The following is a 25,925-nucleotide window of genomic DNA, read 5'->3' on the forward strand; positions in this document are numbered from 1 at the left end:
GCGGGATGGGGGCGGCCGCCCGCCGTCTCCAGAGGCGCAGGACTGGGTATCTGACTTGGGCGGGGGCGGGGGCGGGGGCGCTGACGTCAGTCCCCTGCTGAGGGCCAGTGTCTGGGCGGGGAGGCGCCGGCTCAGGCCTGCTAGCCCCTCGGCGGCGGGTGATGGATGGCCGGCCTGACTGCTGTGGGCAGGCCGCGTCCACAAGAGCGGCCAGTGTCCAGTCTCCCGCCCGGACTGGCTTCGCGTCGCTACTCAGCTCACGCCATCGCCCCCGTCGGCTGCTCTTCGCAAACGCTGCTCTCTGTGCCTGCAAACAAACAAGGTCTAAGCTTTTCTTCTCACTTCTTTTAAAGATTGGACTCCCCGTCTTATCCCTACTACAACCCCGCCCCCGCCACCCCACAGGCTCTTACAATTAATTGCAAAGGGTTTATTGAAAAAATCCTGGCTGAGGCTTCCAAGGGAGGTTTCCCTCTCAAGAGGCGCTATTCCCTGCTTGGCGCCCCTTTGTGAGGCTGGCCCCTCCTGGGAGGCTGAGGGGCGGGTTTCTGGGGAGGAGTGGGGCACAGATGCTGCCAGCACTGGGAAGGGCTTCCGGTCTCTCCACTCCCACTAGCCTGTCTTCCCTTCCACGCATCTGTTTTCATTTTTCTAGTGTTTAAACTTGATTCTCCCCCCACCTCCGTGTCTTCTAAGACAGAAGATAGATTTCATCTGCGCCCTGAAACAGGGCAAAGGAGTACTCAGCAAGTGGGGACACCAGGTAATAAGAAGTGCAAACTGTCACCTGGGCCCCTCCAGAGGAAAATAAAAGAATGCTAATAAGTTTTAATGAAGAACTCAACTAAAAGTTCCGTCATTTTGTTCCTTAAACAAGCTTTACCAATGACATGTGAGACCCATGAACCAAATGGTTTCTCAGGTTTACTTATGTTTTTTCCCTCTTTTTTTTTTTAACACTGATAAGCTGTAGGATCATGACGACAGCTTATCACATCTCTCTCTCTCAGTATTTGGATCTTTAGAAATTACACCAACCCTATTTATTCTACATGCTACTGTACGTAATTAGCTATTGCATCCAGATCATTTTAGTATAGGTTCTAGGAGAGGGTAGTGGAAAAAATATTTGCACAACATTCTTCAACTTTTTCTGTTTAAATTGGGTGTCTTTGAGCTTGGGGAGGAAGGAGGGAAGAGAAAGATATCAGGCTGGCCTGTCTTAGTGGCTGGCCCTTTACTCCCACCCCACAACCTACCTGAGGTCTCCAAAGAGACTGCCCAGTAATGTACCCTCCCAGGCACAGAGTCTTAAAGTTTTAGGACACTTGCATTTTTATTAAAAATTTTAAAAAATGTAAACTTAAAGCTAAACGGATTAAGCACTATGGTGGATTTGAGTCTCTTGGGTGGGTGAGAGTGATTAGAACATATTCCCTCATATCACATGGTGGAAACTTCCTATTCTTCCCATTCCAAGAGAGGCTCACAAGAAGGAAGAGTCCTCTCCCCCGACTATCCCATAACACTCACTTCCCCAGAGATTTCCATCAGGTGGCTTGTGTTTTTAGGGTCACTCATCAGGACAACTTGTTTTGTGCTTACTCCTTGAGATATACTTGGGGTTCATTTCCACTGCACTGTGCGGTGGGGAAAATAAATGCTTTGCTGGAACTTTTCTGCGGCAAGGAGGAGGTGCCATGGCTGGGGTAGTAGGCTTTTTCCTGGAGTTGTTGAAGGCAATTTTCTTGTTCTTCAGAGCCAATGATGGTGTCTTTGACGTGGTATTTCAAAAGGACTTCAAATATTACTGGGGTCAATGTCAAAGTCTGCTAAAAACACAAGGATTTTGTTATTTTCACTTGAATACACTCTTCAAAGTTTCAGTTGATGAGACAAATTCTAAATTGCCTAATGTAAATTACCTAATACAAATTTTCTATAATGTGAAGAAAAATAAAAGGGAATGATAATTTCAATTTGTGTACATATATGTAATATAAATTCTAATTATTTTAACATTTAGTAAGTTTTCATAGTGTATCCTACATTATACAAAACATACAGAATATAGAAACTCTTGATAAGAAAAAAACATAGAATGATTTATTTTACCTTAGGGATTTTTTTAAAAAAAGTTTTCATGTACTTTGATTCATCCGAAGGGCTTTGTACCCAAGAGTACAAAAAGATACAGAATCTGAAACCAACCCCTCATGAAACTGCTAGATTAGCCCAGTCTCCAAATCAAACAAGCTCAGTAGCCCCCCTGAAAAGGAAACCAAAAGTGAAAATTTCCACCAAGCCCCTCTTCTTCCTCCTCCTTCTCTTTTGTGTTAAATATCATTTGAAACAATCAGCAACTTTTCTCTGGCAATGAGTAACTCCTGTGAAAGCAGAATGAACCATTTCAGAACTAGGGAAGGAAAACATCTCTGTGACCCCTCTTTCATTTTCCTGTGAAGTAGTGAACCTTTGAAAGTGTTAATATAGTCATCAAGAACTGCCTGCCTGTGGACCTCCTAATGACTGCTTTCCATAGTGGCCCCAGGGGCCCATCCCATTCCCAGCATTTTCAAAATTCCCCAGGGCCACAAAGTTAATCTCTTTCATGGCCTTCCATTTGCTGTGAACACTGGAGGGGCTGAAGTTGTTATCAATACAGCACCTTCACAGAAACATTGAATGGACAAAGAAAAAAGACTCAGAACTACAGGGAAAGTAAGCAACACAAACATTTCTCAGAGGAAAAGTTGTTTTCAACAGGCGGTTGGTGACCTTTGCGTTGATGAGAAGTAAGGGCACAGTATGCTGTTTGTGAAGGGGAAACACTGTACCTTTATGTGGAGTTTGGGAGGTTAAGAGGTCTGAGATTTATGGAAACAACAAGGAATTTAAAAAAGAAGAAGAAGAAACTCCCCTTGCACGGCTGCAGGTGCAGGAACAGTGGGAGCCTTTCCTCTCCACTCGGGCTAGGAGACCTGCCTCCTGGAAGTGAGAGTTAAGTAATGGTCTGTTCTGCAGGACCTCATCTGACCCTCTGTGTCTTGGGATCAAGACACAGTGAGGAGGTCAGGGCTCCACTTGGAAAGGGCAGGCTTGCCCTCCAGCAGCAGTACTGGGATATGGAGCATTTGAAAAGTCCTAGGACTCTAGTGGACAAGCCTTGAAGTGTTAGGTTCTGTATTGCAGCAATCTCTGGATCGGTTCTTCTGGGTCTCTGTGTCTCCCCTGTGTCAGAGTTGGGCTTGACACAAAGAAAAGCAGCTTGGTGTGGTGGAACCAGATGATGACTCTACCCAGAGTTGCTTGGGCAAGTTATTAAATCTCTCCAAGCTGGGTTTGGAGTCACACTGCTCAAGTTTCAACACTAGCACCGGCTGTGCAATCTTGAGTAAGGTGTCTAACCTTTCTGTACCTTAGTTTCTTGTGTATAAAAATGAGTATAGTGAAAGTGCCTACGTCATTTGATTGCCATGAGGATTAAATAAGAAAATGCGTGTGTTTTAGCTAGAATTCTGCCTCACAAACATCACAGATGACCTCTGACTAACTTAAGCAGAGAACAAATTTGTGAGAAGGCTACTATGGCACAGCTGGAGAAGTAGGTTTAGAAAATGAGCAAGAACCAAGGATGGCTGGACCTTGACAGTGTTGAGCCCTGGTTGGGAGTCCAGTGCTGCTGCAGGACTCAGCTCCCCTGCAGCTAAAGGGAGACTCGCTAACTGTTGCTGAGAGGGAATCCTGTTCTGTGGATTCAGTGGCCCATCTGAAGGATAGGATGCAAGGCACCAAGGTGTGTGTTGAGGGAAAGTGGGACTCATTCTCCTAAATAGGATGAACATTCTGATGTTGAGCTACTAATCAATGGAAAATGTCCACTAAGACTCAAAGTGTATAGAATAACACCTTGCAAGGAGCAAGCACTCACTAGAAGGTAGTTGTTACAGTGATTCAGTTCTACATTCTATGGAATGGTTATGACAATACCTGCCTGAAAAGGCATAAGTATTACAGAGATCAAGTCTAGAACTTGGTATGTACTAATACCTGCTCAATATATGCCAGCTGATATTATTATGAGAATACTATAGATAAATGAAATTCATGGGCAAGTTAGAATATTTTAGCTGATCAATAGCTTCAATGTCCTTCCTCATAAATCGTAAAAATCACAATGAAAGCGTGGATCAGACAAGTTTCCTTTCTTTGTTATTTTCTACTTCACTACTGACACCTCCGTGTAACATCCCCACTTCATAGGAGAGAAAACATTTGCTAAAAGCTGGGTTTTCTCTGAAAATCAAATTCTGATGAAAAATGTGTACATGACACAGAAAGCAGCATTTATTCATTTCCATTTTAGTTTCTAAGTCTTGGGCAAATGCTTTTTCTTTTTATTTTGAGGAAGGTCATCCCTGAGCTAACATCTGCTGCCAATCCTCCTCTTTTTGCTGAGGAAGACTGGCCCTGAGCTAACACCCATACCCATCTTCCTCTACTTTATATGTGGGACACCCGCCACAGCATGGCTTGATAAGCAGGGAGTAGGTCCGCATGCAGGATCTGAACTGACGAACCCCGGGCTGCTAAAGCAGAACGTGCAAACTTAACCACTGAGCCGCCGGGCTGGCCCCAAATTCTTATTTTTAACTCAGAGAAATGTATACTGTCTTGGAAAAAAACACAAATGATGTCACTTAGCAGAATTTTTCAAAAGGTTGGAAAGTGTATGTGTTAGGGTCTTTCTTGGGTTTTAGATGAGAGCAAACTAACAATTAGAGATTTTAGGTATTTTATGTATTTCTCCAGTTCCTTATTAAAAATGTAACCTGTTCCATTCAGGGATCAAGATCTGGAGGAGAGGAAATGGGTCTGTTGTGTGTGTCCCCTTTTCTCTGTTAGGTGGTGTATATTTCCATATAAGGAAACCACATAGTTTGCAAGTTGCCACCATTATGTTTCCATAGCAATCTGTACTTTCTAGTCCTCCTGCAATTATTTAATACATTATGTGCATTCATTTAAATTCTTTATTGTACCTTGTAAGATCCACCAGGGCATTTTGTTTGCCACATATCCTCGGGGCTCAGCTTGGGTCAGCACTTGGACTTTTGAGCTGGAGCCCTGGCTGAAGCATCAGATTTGCTATTTTCTTGCCATGTGACCTGTGCAAGTGATTTCAACACTCTGTCTCAGTTTCCTCATCTGTAATGTTGGGGGTAATAATGTAATCTATCGCATAAGGTACTGTAAAGGTTAAAGGAAATAATGCCTGCAAACTGCCTAGGACACTGTAAGGCCTGCAATAAATGCCAGCAATGAGCTGGAGAGATGTGCTCTCCAGAAGAGCTTGTCAGCTGGCTGAGTTGGGGTAGTCTGTCTTGCAGTGATTGGATCTGCCCACCCTAAAGAGGGAAAACTTTACAGCCATTCAAAACCAACTGAAATATCGAGACCATTTGCTTATGGCCTATTAGAGACATAAATGTGAAAGGCTCAGGATTCAGGATGCATTCTGGAAACAAAACAGTGGAAAACATGAGAAAGCCCTTGAGAAGTATTCAAGTCTGGAGCCTGGCTTTGATGAGTTAGAAAAGCTGCCTTTGAAAACCTTTTCCATTTGGGCAGGAGTTTGTTTATAGTGCTCACCTAAAAGCAAGCCAGCAATTCTAGTGGTTTGGAATGACCCTCAACACTGTAGCTCACTTGGGAAGGGGATCTCTGCACATTGGCAGTAACATGGAGTTGCAGAGGATGAAGATATTAAACAGAGAAAGCTGATGTTCTTTGTTTGGCCTGGACAGTTGCTCACTTGGTGAGATAGCTGTTGGGTTGTGGGCATTGCTTTTCCAAATTGGAGTTGGGTTATGATAAGCGTACAATGAGAGAATGGACACTTTGAATCACTATGCACACTGTCCCCCCTTTTAACATTGCTGTAACCAGTTTAAGATCCTAGTTAAGGTTTTACAAGTAAATTTGTTTGATTCTGAAGCCATAGGATAAAATGCAGCTATCTGCTGGTAAACCCAGGTCCCTGAGTTCAAATTTGGATTTCTCAGCTGCAGGAGCCTCCCCAGGGTTATTTTTTAATATGCCTGTCATTTTTCATTGAAATCAAAGCTGCTGAAAGAGTTAGACAGATAGATGGGATCCTCAGTTATACAGCTTTACTGACAGCCAATAGCACATAAAATTGCAAAGTAGAGTGGGTGTAAGTTGGTTGACTAGGTTGGATATTTGTTATTCTGTGAATCCAGTGGGCTGCTCACCTGTGCTTATATGCACTTGGGGTCCATATCCATCCATTTTCGTAGATGCTCCATGGGTTTGGTGTGTCTGATAGTCTGGGTCTCCCATCTTCCTGCTATTTGCTCCTATAACTCTGAGCATCATTGACCAGGTTAAATGAAATCCTTCTGCAGCTGGCTTAGTTCCAATATTTTTCATTATTTTCTTTGCATTGTGAGTATAAGAAAAAGTGGGCTTTGGGTCTCTGAATGCCCATGCTGAAAGTAAAACAACTTCACTGACATGTTTATAAGTAGTTTAATAGTTAGGAACATGCTACAGGAAAGTCTTTGGGGGAGGGGTAGAAGATGGCAATAAGTTGGCACCATTAAAGATGGTGCCTTTATGGAATAAACATCCAAGAGGCAACCACAATTTTGACCACAATGGGCAGACCACAGACCACAGACCAAGAATAGTCAGGCGACCACTTCCTGAATACAGTGGCTTTGCTTTCTGGGACCATGGAGGAGGCAGCTGTGAACAAAAGTGCAGGATTCACCTGTGCTTTTGCTGCTGCAGGACTCTGAGTATTGGGAGTCTGTTAACACCTGGCTTTCAGATTTCTCATGGAAGCAGCTGTTCATACATGGCAGGAAAGAAGACAAGAGGGCCCCCTATCTTGCCCGCACTGTACAGCTTCTAACCCGGGAAACAAGGAGGCGGCCAGAGGAGACAGAAACCTCAAATTATTTTTTCTTTGTCATGAAAATGTGTCTTATCTATGTTCCATTCTAATAAAAAATTAGTGAATAAAATATAAAATGCAGCTCTCTATTTACATATGCATTGGCAGTGTGCGTCGCACACTCTTTAGAAGAGTCTCACTCATACTTACAGCATAATGAAAGCATTCCTTCTCTATTATCACCGAGGCACTCATTTAGTGTCTCTGTACAATTAGATTTGGCTTGAAATGGGGATTCATTTCTCAGCAGGATTGCTCAATGAATTACTTTAGTGTCTCTGTTCTCTTAGAGGTGTCTTTCGATGCTAGTGGAGGGGAAATGCTGCTCCTGGACAAATCCAGCCCAGAGGACGAGGATGTGACTGATGGTGTCCCTGAGCCTTGCTTACCAGGTCTATTTCCTTTCCCACTGTTTGGCAGCAAAGAAGAGTTTGGAATAAAAATCCAAAGATGGTTGCTTTCAAATAAAGAGAACCCCAAAATATGCTGGCTGAGGAAATTCATGCTCAATAGTAACTGCTTTCTTCCTCACTGAAATACTGATCACTCAATCAGTCTTCTAAGTTCCATAGGATATTTTTCCCCCGTTGTGAGAGTTTGAGCACCAAGCATTCTTTTTTAATGATACAGGGAGCATTGTGAAGAATATAACTGTGGTTCACAAACACCTGCTCACCCTCCCACATCATGCGTGCATGTACAAGTAAATTTTTCAGCAAGTACAGGTCTATTTCCCAATTGCTTCAACAGGTAAAAACTGGCACCGTTTCCTGGCAGAACATGCACTCTAATTGTCTTTCTAGCTGGTACCTGTTTTGAGTTGCTCCAAGTGTATTTATTGTAAAGCCCTCCTATGATCATCCAACTTTGAAGCATTCCAGTGGGCTTGCTTTTAAACTTGGTGGTTGCCCAGACCATAGAAGGAATCAGAGAATTACAGACAAACTTGGAGGAAGCACTGCATGGCTACTGTTGGCTTCCCAACCACCTTAGACAGAACAGGTGTATGTAAAGGTGACTCTTCCTCCCAGGAGACAGTGCCTAGGGGAGCTGCAAGTTGCAGCATGCAGTGAGGTGTTCAGGAGTGAGGTGTAAAATTCCAAAGGTGTGGGTTCAGTTCAGATAAGCACCCACATGTTTGGCTCTTCAGAAGAAACCTGTCTGAAATGTCTCAAACAGCCTGTTAAGTTGGGCTGGAAATCTTTCAGGAACTCATTTCTCCTGAGGTTTTTGGTACTTCCTGTAAGAGTCAGCCCAGAATAGCCTTTCCGTGTCTGAGCCAAAGGCGGAAAAGTAATGAAACAGCCTTCTCACTTTCTATTGTTTTGTGTTAAAAGAGCGTACTTATTTGTTGGTTGTGAGGGCTTTACACGGAGATGAAGTAATAGAAAAGTTCAGACATTCAGGCTCCTGTTTGGTTTGGGAAGTCTGCAGAAGCAGTGTTTGGAGTGGGTTCTCATTTCATTTAGATGGTTTGCCTGTATACAGCCATTTCCCTGTAAGTGATTATTTTTGTTGTGTAAGGAAAACATGGCAGGACTGTATAGTGGACCCAGATTTGTGCTGGAGGCCTAGTTTCTAGGATTTGATGGAATGATCATGACTATCAGTGAATCTGAGTTGATTTCCTGGAGATTCAGCACCTACAATTAGCACAGAGAGAAATGGCACTTCATCTGTCAGTGCCGCTGCAAAGCTGGGGTGTGTGCTACAGGCTGGGCCATCAGGAGTCCAGGCTCTTTCCAAACCTCATGCTCTTGGGTATTATATAAAGGACTGGATTAGGTCTTTTCTTCCAGCAGAAGTGAATAACTAAACAGCCGCTATGTCAGTAGCAGAAGTGGATGCTGTTCCTCAGTGGGAGCAGAGTCACACCATGTTTGGCATGCCTGTTCCCTCAGACCATGTCCACAGAGCAGCCTCTTTTGAGGGGGGAGCAAGACTATGGGAACAAGCCCTCCTGAATGACGATGCAGGTCTGAGTGTGCTGTGGGGGCACTTCCTCTTGGTGAGAATTGTGACACTGTGTCACACTGTGCCTTGGTGATGGATCCAAACCATTGTTGCAAATTAGTTTCTTTATCAATTCGCTCTCCTGACTATCCATCTGATTTTCACAATTGAGGACTGGTGAGCAAGTCCTCTGACCATTTCCTGCATTTTCTCAGTATCCCCTTCTATTATTCATTTTAATGCAATGTCAAAACAATGTGGAGGGGCCGGCCCTGTGGCCGAGTGGTTAAGTTCACGCGCTCCGCTGCAGCGGCCCAGGGTTTCGCTGGTTCGGATCCTGGGCACAGACATGGCACCACTTGTCAGGCCAGGCTGAGGTGGCGTCCAATGTGCCACAACTAGAAGGACCCACAACTAAAACATATACAACTATGCACTGATGCACTGGGGGGATTTGGGGAGAAAAAGCAGAAAGAAAAACAAAAAGGAAGATTGGCAACAGTTGTTAGCTCAGGTGCCAATCTTTAAAAAACAAAAACAAAAAACAATGTGGAAAAGATTTTCCTCAGAGGCCATGTTGGACCACAAAACCCACCCCTGTGGACTTTCCTGTCTCCTCTGGTCCTTTGGAGGAACCAGGAATGGTGTAGAGTAAGGCGGTGCTGGAGGAACCTCCTAAGGGGGGCCTGATGATTCATTTCAGGAGTTGGGTTTTTGCCTTGGTAAGCACTCTGCTCTGGTACAAGAAGGCAATGAGTTGCCATGAAGGGCAGGGTGGCTTGGCCCACATCTCCCCTGGCATATGGGGAAACCTGCTCCATCCGATGTGAGAGCCAAGCTGTCTGGGGAAACCTGGGAGATGCAGCTAGGTCGGGCTACCACTTCAATTCAGAGACAGGGGCTTCACCTGCCTCCTTCGAGGGACGCTTGCTCGTCTGCAGTTCTGGGTCTCTTGACTGCGGAGAGAAGGTCAACCAGAGAGGCACCTCCTAATTGTGGAGAAGTTGTTATGATGTCTAAAACCGAATGATACAGAGCATTTGGAAATATTTGAGGAGAAGATCAAAGCCTGGAATTTAATTACCCAACCCCACTTAATTAGCTGCTGCCTGGCTGTTCCATCTTCCCCATTGACGATTATGGATGGGTCGCTGCCCTCTATACTTCTTCCCTCTGGCCTGGCTACACCCAGGGCAGCAGGTTTTCAGAGATTTGCACATGAGAATTAATGACAGTTTGCAGTGGGGTAGTTGGGGGCAGAATGGCCGAGGAGGCAGGAAGGGACTGGGGGTGGTGGAGGAGATAGCACATGTTAGGGATGGAGGCCCTCTCACATGTTACGGGCTTGTGTGCACTTGTGAGCAAAAGTCATGCTTTTTCTGAATTCTGAGACACCACATAGAGCCTGTCTGATGTACAAACCTCAGAGGTATGAATGGTGAAACAGCTCCAGTAAAGAATGTTCTTTTACTAGTGTTAGCTGGGGCCTAGAGTGGGCACGTGGGGGGAATCACAGCCTCCAAGTGTTGGGGTCCTAGGTGACAGTGACCAGGGTTGGCTGGAAGCCAGGCTCTGCCCACTGTGGGGTGAGTGTGGGAGAATTATCCCTGCTCCATGACTGGACTCATGGAATTATCCGGATTATCCTGGACTCACCAGCTCTGTGGAGGTTCTCACCCCATGTTAGAGCAGAAAAAAATGTTCCTAGCAGGTTGGCAGGCAGTGGGCCTCTCCTGTCCTCATGAAGTCAACACCAAGTGCTTTATAAATGATCTGAATGAAGTGTATCCTTCATCCAACTGCCGTGACAGAAATATGCTCAGAATCTGCAGCACTCTTCTGTTTCATTTGGTCCTCAAGCTTTGTGGAGCACTTTGACCAGCAAAAAGACTCTCACAAAACAATTCTTTTGTATCTTTTGGTAAAAGACAACTAATAAGAATAAAATTTGTTTTGCTTTTTGTTAAGGTGGCCACAACTATTCAGTAGAACATATATTGTAAAATGTTCCTATGCCTTGAACCTCCCCATGCACCTGTCTGAGGTGTCCTCACACCTGCTTTCTCTGTGGGCGTTGGCTTTTCTGTGGAGGTTTGAATGTAGCAGATATCCATAGGAGAGTCCTGCTTCCCCCCATAACTCTGGCCCCTCAGGTGATCTTATGTGCTGGTTTCATTTTTCCGTATGTCAAATATTTTCCTCAGGAAGTATATTCTAGGTCATTGCCCACCCCAGACCCTTCTTGGGGATGCCTTTTATGGGATTCATTTCAATGTTGGCATTTTGGGATTTTTTTTTCCCTTCACCTGGATTACCTAATATAACATCTCAAGGCTCCCCTTTTGTCCTTCTCCCATTTTCTGGGTATCTTAAGCCTTAGGTTTTTATATTCAAAACATCCCCTTCTGTTTCATATTCCAGAACTCCCTTTAACTATGCTGACTTTGCTGGGTTCTGGGACCTTAACAGGAGACAGGGGCTTGCCCAAGCTGAAGGAGCTCTTGTAGGGTGAGGGGAGAAGTTCACTCTGGGCAGCAAAGCCGGAACACTGATCTTCCCAGTGATCCCCATGCAGCACAGCAACTTACCATGATCAGGCAGCAGCCACCAGAGCAGGTCTTCCAGGAACCCCAATCTTTCCTCTGGGGTCCTCACTTTAAATCATGGATTATTTTTGAACACTGCATTATTTTTCTAAGTAGCATTTTGGAAGTTCTGCATTTATTTTCTAGAGAATTTACCAGCATCCCATCTTTTCCAAGAAGCCTGGGGAAGCTAGGGAACCCCAGCACCCGGATTGCAGTGAGCTGGGGCATTCATGAGAAGGTATCAGAGAAGACCCAACACCCTTGCTTTGTAATCCCCTCCTTGGTGCTTGGCTGTGTTCTTGCCTTGTTTTGGGGAGCAGTGCAAAGCATGCGGCATTTTGGGCCTTTCTCAACCTGACTGCTCTCAGATTTTTAGTCTCTAGATAAAAAATGGACCCAGACCTTGTCCCTTGCCTTTTAATTCCAACACTGCTCAAGGTCCACATGAGTAGGAAGACAGCCCTGAGGTCGGTGGAATGCTCTCATCCTGTCCTGCGCGTGCTTTCTAAAGCATTTGTTTGTTTACCTTCACACATGAGTCTGCTGCTGAGGCAGTTAGAGTGGGATTCTCACTTTTTTCTTTTGGTGTGTAAAAAGTGCAGACATTTCATGTTTATTATTGTTAAGTTTTTCTCACTGAATTGAAGAAATACATCTAGATGGTTTATTCTCAGGAGACTAAGTTCAGACATTTCACAACATATAAATAATTATCTTTAATATGAGCCACTTATTCTGTCTTCTTTGTTTATGAAGAATTTTCCTTATTTAATGTTAATAAAATGACTAATGCACAGTTTGTGGGCTTGGTATCTAATCCTAGATTCTTGACCTAATCTCATGCATTGGTGCTGAGAAAATTGCCTTCAAGGCGATAGCATCTTTGCTGAGTCCAATTGTGAGCCTACCACACACTATAGAAGGTGCCGAGATTCAACCCTGGTCAAAGCAAAGACCAATGATGTCCACTTTGAGTTCAGTTGCAGCACATTCTTTCAGTTTTGTCGAAAATGAACTTGTATAACAACAAGCATTTGAATGTGCAACTTGAATTACAAGGCCAAAGGGACCTTAATAAATCATAAAGCCATAAACCAATTTCTCTCAGAGAACCTTAATCCTAGGTCTTTTTGAAACGTATTGGCCATTCAGTCTCTGACTTGGAGCTTCTATTGGTTTTTCAAATATAATACATCATACTTTCTGGAAAAGGATTGTGTGCAATGTCTACTCTGACCTCCCAGATTCTGGCATCTCAAAATGTCTAGAGGCGTGTCTGAACCAGAATTTGTGCAGCAGAATTTCTCCCTGTTAGAGGCAGGCTGTTTCCCCTAAAATTCCTGTGTTCTCTCTGAAAACTTGTGGTATCTATGTGAATCAGTAATTTTGCAAAAGCCATGATTTAATTTAATAATGTTGATTTTGGTTGCCCTGACCATACAAAATGAACATTTGCTGAGCTCTAAAATAAAATTGGAGGCTATTTCCTCTTCATCTTATTTCCATAACATTTCGGATTCAGATTTGGCACAAAGAAGAATGTGTCAAAATGCAAAACTTTTGGGATACAAGAAAACCCAGGAGGCATTATTAAGCATTTAGCATCTAAAGGTTCCAGATTTTAATTTAATACATTATTTAGAAATATTTTGGCACCAGGCAGACTTAGACTTGAATCGCACTGTTGCTACCTTCTAGTCATGTCAGTGAGCAGGTTCCTTTCTTTTTCTAGTGTCCTCTTCAGTAACACAAAGCAAATAGGTACCTATCTCACAGAACTGTGTCTATAGCACCAGCACTTGGCACACAGTAGGAGCTAAATGTGGGCAATCTGACTAGTTGTACCATTTTTTGCTCTGTTCCTTTCTTCTCTCCATGTGATCTACCAAATTTAAGAAATTGGATCCCTTAGATATCAGTCCCAATGTGTTCAGTCAGTGGACTTTTTCTCCTAAGAATGAAGGGAGAGTGGAGCATGTTGGGGATTAAGGGTGTGGGATGATGATGGAAGGAACAGAAAGTTGGATCAGGCTGAATTTATTGATATGGGTTCACTAAACAGAGATTGTACGTTTAATGTTGCAGCTTGGGTGGTTAGAAAGGGCTCTAACAATTTGTTTTGTTAGTTGGCTGAAACCTGGACCAAAAGATGGCCCACAGTGAGCAAGTTGGAAATGTCAGATGTACCTTGGTTTAATGTAGAGTAAGGGAGTCAAAGGCTTAGAGTCACTGGAATATTATAGTAGATTTGTCATTTAAGGTCTACTCATCCATGCTGGGAGCATCCAGAATACATATATTTCAGGACTATGAGAAATAGTTTATGAGGGAATTCAACACTGTTGAATAGCTCTTCTCTGTAAGCCAAGCCTCTTAGTGGGAACTGTAACCACTCAATTGGGAAACTTACTAACAATGGCAGTAACTGGACCTTGAGGTGGCAGGGGCCAAGAGGTGACACTCTACTACCAAAGGCAGAGTCAAAGCAGTAATCAGAACAGTCTGACTCATGCAGACCTATGGCATTGGCTACTTAATCATGGTGTTCTAGAAGTGAATAGATACGAAATCTATTAAATTCTTACTTGATCCCTATAAGCAGAAAAGTTCTTGGTCAAGTGAACAAAAGTCTAACCTGAATCTTAAACACAGAAAGTCATGGCTCCTCAATTGACTTTCAGACTTGAGCTGGTTTACAGACCCAGAACTCCTTGAAAGAAGAGGAGGTGGGGTTCCCTCCATGAAGGACCCTGGTGCAGTGCCAAAATCTTATACTGTTCGTCTTTCTCCCAGCATTCCCCAAAGGGACCTGTTGCCTTTGGATTGAAACTGCAGCATCGGTCTCCTGGGTCCCCAGCCTGCCAGCCCATCCTGAAGATTTTGAACTTGCCACACTCTGTAATCACGTGAGTCAATTCCTTACAATTAATCTCCCTCTTTCTTTGTATACTTCCTATTGGTTCTGTTTCTGTAGAGAAAACTAACTAATACAGAAATAGGAGAGTTTTTATACACAAAGCGAAAGGCTGACTCTTAGTGCCACATCACCCCAGGATTCAGAGTGCAGCCATCTCTGTCAACTCCCACTGGGCTGGGGCACTGCTTCCCATGCTGCTCTGCCTGGCTCCCCTCCAGGCTCCCAACGTCTGACCTCCATTGCCTCCTTTGGCTCTCAGTCACAATGTCGCTTGCTCAAGTCGTCTCTGATGGTGCCATCAAAAAGCTGCTTTGCGCTCTGGTTATCCTCTTCTTTCTCTTGCTTTGTTATTTTCATAGCGTATGTCATCATTAGACATATTATATGTTTTACTTGGTTATTTTGGTTTTTATCTGGTTCTTACCATAGACTATCAGCTCAATGAAGGTAGGAGTTTTTGTTTTCTTCATTGCTGTATCCCCAGTCTCTAGGCACTGCTTGATATTTAATAGATATTCACTATTAAATGAATAAATCCTAACTTGTCATGGTAACTTCTCTCAAACAAAGACCAAATCCTCTGTCCTTTTAAAAAAATATAGGCTGGTCCCGTGGCCAAGTGATTAGGTTCGCGCGCTCCGCTGCAGGCGGCCCAGTGTTTCGTTGGTTCGAATCCTGGGCACGGACATGGCACTGTTCATCAGACCACGCTGAGGCGGCGTCCCACATGCCACAACTAGAAGGACCCACAACGAAGAATATACAACTATGTACAGGGGGCTTTGGGGAGAAAAAGGAAAAAAATAAAAAAAAAATCTTAAAAAAAATATATATATATACACCACACTGTTTCCTAGGAATCAGCTTTTTATGTAAGACAGCTCTTTTGTCTTTTTTTTCTTTCGGCCTCCGATAGGTCTTTGACCAAAGCTCTCAGGGACCCAAAATATAGACACCTGCAAAGAAGGTGAGTATAACAATGTTTTGTAAGTCTGTTTCTTTTTGGGGGTATTTCCTGGTGATACCTGACCTTTTAACATTTAAAAAAAATCATTCCTAACCCACAAAAAATCAGTTGTATCTCTATAAACTAACAATAAACAGTCAGAAAATGAAATTAAGATAACCATTCCACTTATAATAACAAAATAAAATTTATTAGAAGTAACTTAACCAAGGAGTTGAAAGACTTATACACTGAAAACTACAAAATATGGCTGAAAGAAATTAAAGAAGTCAGAAAGAAATAGACATCCTGTGTACATGAATTAGAAGATTTAATATTATTAATTAAAGTAAGAGTTTATTAACAATTGTTAATAAAATTGTCAATTCTACCCAAAGCATATAATGCAATATTATTCAGCCTTACATACAATGGAATATTATACAGCTTTAAAAAGGCATGAAATTCTGATATATGCTACAGTATGGATGAACCTTGAAGACATTATCTTGAGTGAAATAATCCAGACACAAAGTACAAATATTTTATAATTTTTTTCATATGAAATATCTGGAATAGGTAAACTCATAGAGGCAGAAAGTAGAATGGTGGTTGCCAGAGGCTGGAGGGAGTAGGGAATGGGGAGTTGTTGTTTAATGGGTACAGAGTTTCAGTTTGAGGTGATGAAAAAGTTCTGGAGATCAATAGTGGTGATAGTTGCACAACAATGTGAATATACTTAATGTCACTGAACTGTACACTTAAAAATGGTTAAAATGGTAAATTTTGTGTGATATGTATTCTACCACAATTAGAAAGAAATCGTCCTGCCACTGCACAAGAACCACAGGATCAGTGTGCAACGCTACATCTCTTCAAGCAGTGTGTTGTCCAAGACCATTGGGGAAGTGGGTCCATATGTAACTGATGACACATGTGCGTGGTGGGAGGCCACAGTGACTTCTGGGAGCCATCGTTTCATTCTAAATAAAGCAGATTCACTAAAGGACAAAAAAATGAGCTGCAATTGCAGAAAATTTTCCTGAACACGCTATTATTGTATTAAGTTCCCCAAACCATGAGCTTTTATTACATGAGTTCTTTGCCCATGTCTGGAACTCTATCTTGTGGTCAAAAAGGAAAAATTTTGTTAAAACTTTGACGATATATATTGCATATAAGGAGAAAGAGACAAACTTTTAAAAAGTGTCTGAAATCACTTAAAAAAATAGCTATCCCTGACAGCCTCAGAGAGACTGGGCAGAAATTGCTGTATGGCTTTGACTAACAACCCCTTCTTTTGTGTGGGCTCCATTTTAAACCACATGGCTTTAAGGTTGCAAAGAGGGTGTGGCTTATAAATACCCAAATTACAGCAGCAAAGTCTGCATGAATGATTTTTTCCCCTTTGAAATAATAATGTCAGAACTGTTATTACACTTGGCTTCATGGGGGAATTGGAAGTGTTTCTTAGAAGGGAAGTGCTTCCAGCTCTATGGTTCTTTCAAGAGCTCCATTCCCATGTACTTGCTGGAAACTTTCAGGAAACCGCATTCCTTTTCACGTCCCCATTTAGCAATGTGATCTCTCCCAGCCAGAATGCTTCCCAGACCACCTCATCAGCCAGGCCTGGGAATGGAATGTGGCCACAAGGGGCTAAGGCGTTGGGATTTAGGTCTTGTTTCGATGTTGTGTTTGTGAGTAAGAGAGGAAAGGAATGATTTTTTTCTCCTGAGAATATTTTTGTCAACCAGCATATTTCAAAGGATTCAAAGTCTCTAATAAATCAAAGGATTCAAAGTCTCTAATATGGGGATGAGGGGGAATGGAACTTGAGATGATAATGATATCAAATTCTGTCTCAGAGTGGCTAGAGTTAGCCTGGATTATAGGTCAAGAAGTGTTTGACAAGTGTCAGAAAAATCCATAAGAATCATCCTGGTAATTTTCTGCAATTTCTTTTGGAAATGATTAGATCAAAGGAAATTAACTGTAAGGAGAGTGAGATGGTGATTTCTTGTTTTAAAATTCAATGAAAAAAAATGAGAGGAGCAGGGCTGGCCTGGTGGCGAAGTGGTTAGGGTCACGTGCTCAGCTTCATCAGCCCGGGGTTCCCTGGTTCAGATCCCGGGTGTGGACCTGTGCACGGCTTATGAAGCCATGCTGTGGCAGGAATCCCACATATAAAGTAGGGGAAGATGGGCACAGATGTTAGCTCAGGGCCAGGCTTCCTCAGCAAAAAGAGGATTGGTGGTGGATGTTAGCTTAGGGCTAATCTTCCTCAAAATAAATAAATAAATTTAAAAAAAGGGAGGGAGGGAGGGAGAAAAAGAATAATCAAATTTTGAAAAACAGGGTAGGATTTTGAATATTATATGGTTTGGGGAGAATGATTTACTTTATGTTTTTTAAAAAAATACGGTATAGCAAATCTCAACACAAAGCAAGAACACCCTGCCAATCATGATATACCACCCCTGGTCACCAGAAGATGATGCCATGGAAACATTTGATCATACTCCTACCACATGAAGAACAGTCTCTGTGGGCTGGCCTTTTGATTTTCTGTCATTTTCATTTAATTGGGCAAGTGTATGGGGGGAGTTTTGATAGTATGCGAGATTTGATGGTGGGAGTAATAATATTTAAAGGTGCGGTCATATTTGACAGTCAGATATAGCACAGGTTTTATTTTTTCAGGTGTCTATTTGATCCAACCACTTAGTATTCTACATAGTATACAGTTAAAATTTATTTCCTCTCTGACTGAAATCTGTAAACTGAAATCATGTTAGTTGTCAAAGATTTCTAGATAGCACCAGAAAATATGGAGAATGCCCCGTTAGTACCTCAAGTACGCCCTGTGGTGGGTATTTTGACTTTACCATCTGCTTCTTAGAGAAATTGCTGGAGACAGACAAGGAAATATGTTTCTAGAGTAACTAGATCCAGGATTTGCTAGAAAAATGATAGCAGAGGCAGCTGCTTGTGATTCTTACCCCAATGCATTCTTCAATCATGAGATTTTGTTAAGTTCCACATAGATTTTTTTACATGTTTTTTGGATTTAATTATTATTTAGATTTATACGCATGCTTGTCAATGTCTTGGCTCACTAAAGCTTCTTGCATCTTTCTTCTGGCTTCATTTTCCACCTTCTTAACATATATCCTTTAGTAGTTATTTCAGTGAAGGTCTGTGACTGATAAATTCTTCTTTTGTCTGAAAGAAAATTTTATTTTGCTCTCAGCATTGAATAATATTTCAGCTAACTATAGAATTCAGATCAATCATTTTCTCTCAACATTTTGAAAATATTATTCCATTGTCTTCAGGTGTCTTTCATTTGAGGAATATGCTCCCATTAAATGTATTTTCCCTGTGGTTACTTTCAACATTTTCTTTCTCTCCTTTGAATGTGTCTAGATATGGACTTACATTTAACCTTTCTGGTTGGGACTTGGTAAGATTCTTCATTCTAAGTGTTTTCGTTTGGAGCTGAAAATTTCTCAGGGACTTTCTATTTAAAATATTGTTTTACCTCCACTCTCTCTATTTTTTCCTTCTAGACTCCTCTTATCTCATTTTATCAACTAGAGAGATTATAGCTAGATGCATCAGATAGAAAACACAACTTAATGATGGCTTGAATAAATTTCTCTCACATGACTAGATGTCTGGAGCTAGGCATGCTGAAATCTTTTTAGCTGTCTTCTTCATCATCCTTTGTATATTTGCAAGATGAGTGCTCCACCTTTAACCCTGTGCCCATGTTCACATAGAAAGAATTGGGAGGAGAATGGGCCAACTTTTAAAGACCATCCTCAGGAACTTGTCTTTGGAAACTTCTGCTTCTATTTCATTGGACAAAACTGTGTCACTTGGTTACTAGTTTGTCTTGGGAGTTGCTGGGAGATAATCTTTTTAGTTGGGCATATTGTCATCCCAAACAAATCAGCTATCTGTGAGTGAAAACAGCAGAATGGAAACTGTATAAGCAATAAGCAGATCTGCCCTGGTGTGTGTTGGGGTTCTGTACTCCATCTCATGTCTGTCAATGCTACTTTTATGTTATCATCCCTTTATCTTTCTGTCTTTAGATTCTGGGTAACTTCCTCAGATACATATTCTAGTGCACTAAATCTTTCTTCACCTATGTCTAATGTGGTATTAAAACCAATCATGAATTGTTAATATTAATGACTATATATTTTTTTTCTAAAAGTTCTATTTTCTTCAAAGCTACATAGTCTTCTTTTAAAGTATCTTATTATTTCTGTATGGATTCTATTTTTTATTTTATCCTTTTAATAATTTGAAAATATTTAATTTATAACTTACTTGAGAATATTGTTCCACTATTTCAAGTTCCTGGGGTTTGCTATGTCTGCTGACTCACTAGGGATAAATATTTTCTTATGTGTTACAAAATTTTTGATTATGAGATTCCCTTGAGAGGGAAGCTTTTTCTCCTGAAATCCTGTGTGGTCTTGATTGAAAGAATGTCCCTCAGAGCAGCTTTGTGCCTGCTTATCCAGGCCCTTGGGGGTTCCAAAACCATGAAGATATCAGACCATTCAAGACAGTGTCATTAGGTTTCTATTTCTCATGGGAGCCTCTTAGTACAACCAAAGTTTAGGCAGCAGGCATGGGCTGACTTGCAGCTTGTTTTGGTCCCAGCTGTTTTTGGGGTTTTGGTTCCCACTTGTCTTTCCCCCTGCACAGTATTTGGCTTGCCATGCCACCCCAAGGCCTGGGAGGGATAAACAACACAGCAGAGCTCTGAGCTAATTGAAGCACAACTCACAGCTTGGCACAGAGATTGGAAGGCTCTGTGAGAAAGAAGTGTCTTAGTAACATTGATCCAGTGAGATATTCTAGGGACTAAAGTAAAAATGAGGAATGAAAAGCTATAAACCAAAATGAAATCTAAAACATTACCTTGTTTAGTCCCTAAATTCAGAACTGCAGGTCCCTAAACCATCTATGGCAGCTTCTTGTGCTAGCCTTGGGAAGCACAAGTAAGAATTAGTGTTCTGGAAGATTAAAAATGATCCAAAGTTTCATTAATATAACTACCTGTGGCCCTCCAAAAGTGTGATGCATTCATGAAGTGATTCCTCACTACTGCTTTTCTCTTCTGACCACGCACTGTGTGCAAGGCAGTGTGCAATTCTGGTGGGCAGAGATGAATAAGACAGAGTTTTGTTCTCAAGTACAGAGGCAAATAGACAAACAAATCAGTATAATGTAATACACGTATAGCTAGAGGACTAAAGGGCAGAGAAGAGGGTGGCTCAGCTTTGAGTGAAGACTTCATGAGGAAATAGCACTTAGGCTAGGTCTTGAAAGTCAAGCAGAATTTGGATAGGTGAATATGGCATGAAGCCTTTTAACAAGTTATGAATAAAAGACAAGGAAAACATTCCGTTTTTCAAAAAACAATGATTTCAGTTTTAAACCTGGTAGGTTTGAGTGCTTATGGAACACTCCATAGATGGTTGGAATTTTATGATTCTAGAAATCAAAAAAATGGGAGTTAGAGAACTAGTCTAGGAATCATTGGTGTAGTGAGTGAACTGATGGGACTCAAACTAGGGAAGCGATGGAAGCACTCAGTGAGGCTATGGGGAGAGAGAGAAAAAGGGAGAGAGAAGAGAGGAGGAGAGAAGGGGAGGGGAGGGGAGAAGAGGAAAGGGGAGGAGAGAGGGAAGGGGAGGAGAGGAGAGGAGGAGAAAGCAGGAGAGGGGAACAGAGGGGAGGGGAGGAAAGTAGAGGAGGAGGGGAAGAGAGGAGGTGGAACACATAAGGTTGGTGAGAACCTGAGAAAGAGAGATGTAAAAAGGAAAACAAGGACCAGTGCTGTTCTACAATAAAGACCAGAGTCTCATGAATAGAAAGATTGGCCATCAGCATTAGATGCTGCAAACAAATCAAGTAGGAAGAAAACCAAGAGTCTACTGAAGTGGCAATTTCTGGAAGCCTTAGTAAGAAGATAAGTTCTTACAAACATTTTCCAGTGGTTTCCAGAAACATTCATTGCAAGGAAGATGAGAGACAGTGTTCACCTTGAGGAGAGAGAGAGCTCAGGGCTGGAGGAGCTGAGCCTTAGGGTGTCCCACAAGTGAGCCTTGAGGCAGAATGGCTCAGCACTTGGAGCAATTTACTCTCTGGGCTGGCTTCTTGATCTGTGGAAGGATTTATAAACGCGTACTGCTAGACTCATGGAGGGTGCCTCACAAAGTTTGCTGTCTTTCACTTATGTCTGTATTGAAGGTGGAAGTTCCTGGAGTAAGGAGGAAGAGAACTAGCTTGAAGAGGAGAACTAGTCTCATCTCCCTCTGCACAGGTGAGAGTGAGGGAAGATGTAGAGCCCCCCAAGGAACTATAAGGGCGAGAGTGACAGGCACCTGCTGGACCTGGAGCACCCTGAGGACCGGGGCTGTGTGCAGGGAAGGACTGCTACTCTGAGGAAGGGAGAGGGCCATGGGGCACTGTGAAGCATTGTGGGAGAAGGTGAGGGTTGTGATCTGGAATATGATCCTGTTTCTAATGTATAGGGTGACCTTGCCATGGTCCTGGCCATGATCATTCTCCTATTGTCCCCTGCTAAGTGATTAGGAGATGCCAATTGCTAAAGAGACTAAGTTAGGAAACCAGGGACTGTGCTTCTCACAAAGCTCCTCTCCTGGGCCACCATCTCTCTCCTTCCCAGACTAGATCCCACCTCCCCTTGAGTCCCATCTTGCCATGCTTTCCCACTCTCACAAACACCTGGCCATGCTGGCCTGCTCTCTGCTCCTTCCTCACCTCAGGGCCTTTGCGAGGCTCTTTCCCTTAACTTGGCCTGGTTGGCTCCTTCCTCTCATTCTGATCTCAGCTACAATGTCCCCTCCTTGGAGGGCCATCCCTGACAAGCCCCTTTGAAGTAGCTCCTCTGTCACTTTCTACACAATGGCCTATTTAATTCACTTTGTAACACCTCTCTCCGATATTTCCTGTTTTTTAAATTAATTTACTACGTATGTCCATCTTCCCCCATAAGACTCTAAGGCTCATGAGAAAAGAAACTTTTTTTGGTCCTCGTCACTGTACTATTATGCCTAGAGCAGAGAGAAATATTTAACACATAAAAATATATTTTCATGGTGTGAGTGAAGTGAATGGCATGTCAGGATTCTCAAGGTGGGTGAGCAGAGTAAACTCCCTATCGGGCTCTCATTCTTGGGTGCCCAGGGACTAGGGGTGGTGCACGTGGCCATCTGCCCTGCACTGCTCCTGAACATGCTCTGCTCCATCAGCGCTTCCTGCTTACCTCTGCCAGCCCCAGTCTTCCACCTTGCCATCACGCCAGTCAGGATTCTTTTCATTTCCTTTCTTTACAGAAAAGAGATAAACAATCTTTTTCTTTTAAATTTTTACGCATAATATCTACAGAATTTATTTATCATATCTGTCTTGAATTACTTAAAAAGCAGAGCAGCTGTTCCCTCCTGCCTTCCTGGTTTGTGTTACTCAATCTGGTTTGCTTCACCAGAAGAATCCCCATGTCAATTAGTTTCTGTCCTTTTTGCTTTGTATTATGCAGATATGAAATCATCTGAAAGTGAAAGAAAGAAAGAGAGAGAAAGAAGGAAGAAAGAAGAAAAAGCATTCCAAATTCAAAGCAGCACATACTTTCATCCTCTGCCTCTTGTCTCTGTGAATTCATGAAGTAACTCTGAGAAATAAGGTGATGTTTAAGATCTATCATAATTTCTTTGAAAAACAAAGTCAGCATGGCACTTTTAAGGTTTCCCTTCATCCTAATAGGAGCAATTAACTGGGTACAGGGTCCGCAGATTTAGCCTGAGGCTTCCACAGACGTTTGCACAGATACCTTCATAACTGAGGCCCTGAAGTTCTTGCTCACACAGAGCATGTGCATTTACTAAGAAAGTAAGCACATAGTCTTACTTTTTAGTTCTCTATATGTATTCTTCTTCAAGAGCTGCTAAATTTATTGTAGAGTGGGAGAGGGAGGTTTGTATTAGAAAATGTAACGTAGACTCTAAGAAGCTTCACAATATTCCAAAATGGGTTGTGTCTTTAATTGGCTTCGCGGGTTCTCCATGGTTCCCTTTTATGCCCCCGATTTTCTGCCTTACAGAAAGCATGAGGAGCAGCAGCAGCAGCACCCTGTGAAATCAGTCACCAGCCAGGATGTGCTTTGGAAAGTGTCTGCAGCAGCAGCCTATTGAGGCCAGACAGCACCTGAAGAATGCCTCTCAGAGAAAGACATTTCCGCTGTCTTCAGAAGGGAGCGTCCTTTTGTTCTCTTTCCAGCAGGTCACATGGCCAGTCAGCCTCCTCCAGAGCAGGAGAAATTCCTCAGGAGTTCCCTTGAATTGTGCTTCTGTTCTATATCAGGCCACAAGTGGTCAGGCTGCACTGTTTACAAGATACCCTGTGGCTTCTCAGAGTGACCTGGTTTCAGAGAGCAGGTCCCAGATGAAACATGAAAGCTGTCCAGGCTTCCAGGACAGCAAAAGGCATTTGTCTGTGAGGCAAGCCATTTGATTTAGAGAAGATCAAATGATCTGTGAAAGGGGCTTGCACAGTGGAGTTCTCTGATTCATTAAGGAATCCAGTGGAATGTGGTAATTTGTGCAGGCTAATCAGGCTCCCTTAATCCCTCTGCCTGATTTAAAAAAAAAAAAATCCTCTGAATCATTTGGTACTTAAACAGCACAGGATCCCAGGAAGAAGACAAGCAAACCTATAAATGTCCTTTGCTTCTAGGAGAAAATCAATATCAACATAGTCCCTTTTTCTTTTGTGTTATTTTTTTTTCCTGAGATCATCTATAGGCAAATGCATTTTAAGTCATTTTGGCAAGAGAGCAATTGGACCTTTTCAATGTTGTTGTTGGAGGAGAGAAAACAACAGTTGAGTAAGATTTTTAAAAGTTCTGTTAATGGAGTAGAGCAGAAGTTGTTTTTCTTAATTGAAAAGTATGAAGACAGATTTGATAACAATTTTCCCCTTCATCTCCTCCCTACATGTTAAAAATCCAATTAATTTTTAAAAAGAAATTTTATGAAGGAATGAAATATATTTCCTTGTACATGAAGGAAAAGTTTTACTTTGCATACTGCTTTAAAATGTGCCTTTCCACCTGTCCTGGGAGTCTAAGGTTCAGGACTGTCTTTGTCACATGTACACTTATTTTTGATGGGTTAAATGTAAATGGGAGTAAATGATAGAAAAATGTGAACTGTGTATACGCTTGGATCTTAAAAAAGTTTGCGCTCCCCAGTTCCATGACCCTCATGGAAGATGTAGAACCTGAACTTCATGGGAGAATGAGATCATAATGTAAATGAAAGACATAGAACATAAGAGAGATAGAGATGAAAGGAAAATGAAACAGGAAATTCTAGTGGCAAAACTCTGTTCTCAAGTCCCATTAAAGGAAAACACCAGAATTAACGAGAGCGTGGAGCCCACTTGATCCCGTATTTATTTTGGAAGATGTCAGCCTTCCATGCGCAGACTGGAGGCAGAGAGGAGACTCCAGTTGTGGAGCTGCTGGGCTCCCATCTGATGGCCACCAACCTGCAACATGCAAGGAGTATAAGCGCTTTTGTTCATAACTCATGAAGAAATTTCTTCCACATTAAATATTTTCATTTCATGGTCCTTGAAAATGAGGTAAGTTTTAATATAATTCTAGGCCTCAAATTCAACATATATGTTCTCAATCAGCAATGAAAGAATTGGATTCTCCGTCAAGCTGGCTGTAAACAAGGATGTCTCTGTTGCACTTTTTAAAATATTACTTATTTCCCCCAATGGGTGGCTATTAATGCAGGACTCTCAGGGATTCCCTTAGCTGTCTTAATTTACCATGGTTATGAAGTGCTCAGAAGTACCATGCTGAACCAGAAGAAGAAGACTGTAACAATAACATGCCTTTGAAAAGTTTTGATGTGCTGCACAATCTCATTTCAACTGATCATCTCAAGCTTCCGGAAATGCAGGTGGCAAGCAGCATTAGGATGATTATATTCTAAATGTGGTGTTGAGTTAGAGCAAGACTATAAGAATTGACCCAAAGTTACAGAATGGACTTGAGAATGGAGCTTTGCCACTAGGATTTCCTGTTTCCTTTTACATATTTCAGCAAGCTGAAAGAAAGCCAACATTCCATCAGCTTTGTCTTGTTCCTCATACAGATGATATGTGTAAAATAAAGATTGTCTATAAATGCAATCCTTTAGAATTTTTCTCTAAGTTCCTGATTTCTGTGTTTGTGTTACCAAACACTATAAATTAAAGATCAGTGGACAAAATTGTTTCCAAAAAGTGTTAGTGACAGGAAGCCTGATTTTGAATGCATGAAATTCTTTATACCTAATTATCTACAATGACACAGCTCTCTATATATTCCATGACACAAGACTGTGATTGGCTTTACACCCTCTCTAAGCTCAGACTGCCATCAAGAATGAATGGCAAGCTTGTATGTAGACACATGTGGCCATTCCTCCATGGTTA

The 25,925-nt window shown here is 42.2% G+C and overlaps 1 long non-coding RNA gene across 1 annotated transcript; it reads left to right on the forward strand.

Annotated features, from left to right (window-relative positions):
• The first annotated feature begins 12 nt into the window (after positions 1–12).
• On the forward strand, positions 13–25,609 carry LOC124227763 (uncharacterized). Its single transcript, XR_006885544.1, has 6 exons — positions 13–322; positions 14,317–14,429; positions 15,357–15,407; positions 21,663–21,735; positions 22,975–23,118; positions 23,536–25,609. It is a non-coding gene; the product is annotated as an uncharacterized LOC124227763 (long non-coding RNA).
• The last annotated feature ends 316 nt before the right edge of the window (positions 25,610–25,925 follow it).

This window comes from Equus quagga, chromosome 16, assembly GCF_021613505.1.
Source record: "Equus quagga isolate Etosha38 chromosome 16, UCLA_HA_Equagga_1.0, whole genome shotgun sequence".
NCBI lineage: Eukaryota > Metazoa > Chordata > Mammalia > Perissodactyla > Equidae > Equus > Equus quagga.